The sequence below is a fragment of the Grammomys surdaster genome, unplaced genomic scaffold, assembly GCF_004785775.1.
Source record: "Grammomys surdaster isolate TR1022 unplaced genomic scaffold, NIH_TR_1.0 65, whole genome shotgun sequence".
Classification (NCBI taxonomy): Eukaryota; Metazoa; Chordata; class Mammalia; order Rodentia; family Muridae; genus Grammomys; species Grammomys surdaster.
The window spans coordinates 9,075,400-9,079,785 of NW_021604567.1; positions in this window are offsets into that span (position 1 = coordinate 9,075,400).

A 4,386-nucleotide genomic window follows, 5' to 3' on the forward strand; every position below is an offset into this window, starting at 1 on the left:
ATTCTTAGATAACTTCATAGGATGTGTTGTGGTCATATTCTCTACTGTCAAGGATCAGACAGGAGGAAGAACTATACTAAGAACTTTATTTTAGAGCAGTAGTAAGTCTTTAGCATGTACACAGTCTTGTATAGCACTTCTTAATTTCATAGCTGCAAAAGGTCTGGTAGGTGGGGGATGGAGGTGTGAGGACATTCCCGTGGAGACAGTGGAGGGAGGAGATATGGAATGTGGAACAGACAGAGGGTGTACCTGGGGGGAGATAAAATCTGGAGTGTGAAAAAAAAGATTAAATAAATTATTTTTTTAAAAAAGAAGAAAAACCAATTCCCATGATAAATCAAAATTATTTGTATTCTTTCTATATATTATTTTTGTATAAATACAACTATGTATCTTTATCTGAGTATGTATGTATCAATCATCCATCTATCGTCTATCTATCTATCTATCTATCTATCTATCTATCTATCTATCTTTCCATTTACCTATCATCTATCCATCTGTCTGTAGTCTATTTATAAATTCTGTATTTGTCTAAAACTTGTTTGTCTGTATCTATCTATCTATCTATCTATCTATCTATCTATCTATCTATTATTCTATCTATCTATCTATCTATCTATCTATCTATCTATCTATCTATCTTCTTCTTCATCATCAACAACAATCTGTATCCCATCATCAATATGAAATCTCCATTAATTCATCCAATTTGTTTTGGTTTGTGTCACAAAAATTTTGGCCAACAAAGATGGAAAGATTAGTGTAAGAAACAGAAGAAGCATTTTGTAGACAATATTTCTGGACAAAATAAAGAAAGTATTCTGAATTGACAGTGTGATTAAGGCAACAAGGTTGATATACTCAAGAATAAAAATCCTACATAGGAGCTTGAGAGATGTTACAGCAAGAAGAACAGAAGAACACTTGCTGTCTCTTGCCGAGGACATGAGTTAGATACCTCTTTTATCTGGTGGACTGATACCTACAGCTAACACCAGTTCAGAAGGATCATGCATTGTTTTTTGTTTTTGTTTTTGTTTTTGTTTTTTTTTAGTCTTGTGGGCACTGGTGATGCCTATACAAACACATACAAGAATAAATATCACCTAAAATAGAACCGTTTAAAGATATTTATTTGAAAGTTGATCTCTCCTTTCAAAGATATCATAGGTGTTCTTTAAACAGAAATTTGAAGACACTGTTGATGGTTATAAAATTAAAAATAAAGAACTAACAATCCATTCAATCTGAGTGAATGATAAAGGAAATTTTAAACAAAATAATTTCATTTCATATCTTAGGATTTTTAATCCATTTTCCTTTACACACAAGTTCACATAATTATTTTAAAAGCTTTCATGTGCAAAAGATGAAAATTTGCTTTTATGTTTGTTTTGTTTACTAATAGGCATTATTACCTGGAGCAGTTTTAGAGCCATGTGAAAATCAAATTGAAATTTTCTATCATCTGTTTACATGCAGTGTGTGCTTTACCATTTATGAACGTCTCCTAGAAGAACAAACATTCATTACCTAAAATATTTTAATTTTTTGAGAACACCATACACATATGTAGGATTTACATCATTTCTATCCAACCCTCTCATCTCAGTAACCCTTTCCACAAAATCCATCCATTACAAATTTAGGACATTTTATTCTATGATTACTATTGTCACATAAACATTTATACATTATCATATAGTGTAGGGGAATTATAATCCTGAAGCATTGCTACTGTGGCAAGGAGTCACATCCAAAGGCCTAGATCTATATGATCTGGCTGGAATAATGACACGACCTTGGTATACATCTAAAATCCTTCAGGTTGAAATATAGACACTCTAAGGGCAGAGCGAGTCAGGTAAGTCAGTGAGAGGCAATCCAGAGGAGTTGAGTTTTTAGCAGTTCAGTTGGTGGCAAATCATTTCATAGTATTCAGAGACATTTTTACTGGGACAGTATTACAGACAGGTTGCAGAGAGAACAAGCTAGATACAGATGAAGACAGAATGAGCCAGAGAATGAGAGGGAACCAGGAGATTAAAATAGAGTGCTAGTGATAGTTTGAGGCCAAGTGGAGCAATTCAGTCAGAAGTCATTTTGAATCAGTCAGGATTGAAAGGAGTTTGGGTCAGAACTGCTGAGTTGAACCAGTCACCTAGAGTTTAGAAAAACTAGAATCCGTGAGCTTATTTCAGCAGTAAGCCTCTGACATGGCAATTGCATCATAGAAAATAAAAGTTACTTTTACAACACAATATACATGTAACGTACTGATAATATGATTAAATAGGAAGTTATACATTTCACACATAGAAAAAAGAAAGGCTAAGATAATGAAGTGTCTAACATCAGAAATTAAACTAAGATGTAAATGACCATAATTTTATTTTATTATCTAAATCCCAACATGGATTCCATAGCAATATTAACGGAATTTAGTAAAAATTATATAAAACAAAACATTAAGTAAAAACAGAAAGTTAGTTTATTTACTTTTAAAGGGTACTGATTACAATACTCTGCAATATATTTTTATATATGTAATATATTGTTAATAATGGCATTTTCATGAGTTGACATGATTGGTCAGAATATCAATTTGATTCTTAAAAATTTGTAACAGTAGAAGCATAATAAATCCCCGTGTCCCCAAAATGGCTTTAAAACTCAGAGGCTGGTTTTATCAGAAAACATAATCTTTCTTTTAAATATGTATGAAGCTGTAAGCAGACAATTTTCTATAATTTATCTCCCTACTGCATGCTATCATTATATATTCCTGGATGAAGAGATCAGAATGAATTATGCAAATTCCTGATTGTGTTATCAAGCCCTCTTTTACCTCGGCAATCACTGCTTGGTTCTATAGAATTTGAAAGTGATGATTTCCAGAATGATCATGACATGTTTGTAATCTATAATCTACTCAACGATATCAATACAAAAATTATTTTATGCTATTAAGGAGCATCCTCCAAGTTCAAACATGGAAACGCAAACTTGAACAGTAGAATTAATTATTGTGTTTTATGTAAATGGGTGTTCAGATAAATGAGTAATTTTTTCATATTTGTCTTTCCTTTGAGACATGGTCTAGCTGTGTAATCTATGCTCTCCTGGATTTTACTTTGTATCCCAAAATAGGAATTCTTTCATCTCAGCCCTCATACAGTCTAGGATTACAAGCATGCATCATTAAGAGTGTCCGTAGACCGGACACTGATGAAAACAAATATTAGTGAAAGTTGTAAGCAAAACCAAATTAGATATAATAACATCTTTAATGATGTTGACAAGCTATATTACATTTTATTGTAGTACTTACACCCAATAAAGTCATAAAATCTTTGATTCAATACACTAAATATTAATCCGTATACCAATCTTTTTGCTGAATAGTTTAAATATGTCAACTTCTAAAGTTTCTACACTAACTGAACATATCTCATTTTAATTTTTTCACATGCTAAAAAAGAAATGTGTTAATTTTTAAATATATTATACAGTAAATAAATGATAGGTGATTTTAATATACTGTGTAAATACTTGTAGATTTTTTAGAGATCATATGTCTAAGTACAAGTAAATTTTTCAATAAAATTTAGTCCCTTATTGAAATCTATCAATTAATAAGTTTTATTTTCACCAAATGATTCCTAAAAAGTTATCATCTTTTATATTAAAGAAATAATATTAAAAGATTATACTATAATTCTTACTAAATTTTCATATCAGCACAACTTTATAATATGAAGATACCAAATGAAATGTCAAAAAGCTTATACAATGTGCAATATATGTTTATAGGACAGATATTCTTTCTGGGTCCTCAGTTCTGGCTCTCTTTGCCTGCAGTATCTGGGTGCTGCCAACTCACTGTCTCAGAGAGGAAAAGGCAGAGTCTACAGCCCATGTTTCCTTTAAGGAGCTACCCTGCTTCTGCTTGCCAGACCAGACTGGGAAAGCAGGGACTGAGACAAATGCTGTGATTTCAAGGTCTCTTCTTGAGGTTCCCTGATGCTACCAATACTTTGGCCCCAGAGAGAAAGTCTCTAACAGGAGGGGGTTACTTACAGTTCAAGTTTCCCCTAGGGGCATCTGCATGCCAGGCAGAAAGGGGAAAACAGAGCCAAAGAAGCACAGTGTGTGGTTCGATTGAGAGAGAGTACTCAGTATTCTCTAAGATGGTATGTGTGGTTTCATGTTCCATAGCAGGCTTTAGAGGCAGGGAGGGGGCAGTCCCACTCCTGCTGTCTCAGAACTCTGAGATGACCAGGGTTTGAGCATGTCTCACCTTACCAGTTCTTATTCCAGTGTGGTAGCAGGCTATATATATATATATATGTGTGTATATATATATATATATATATATAT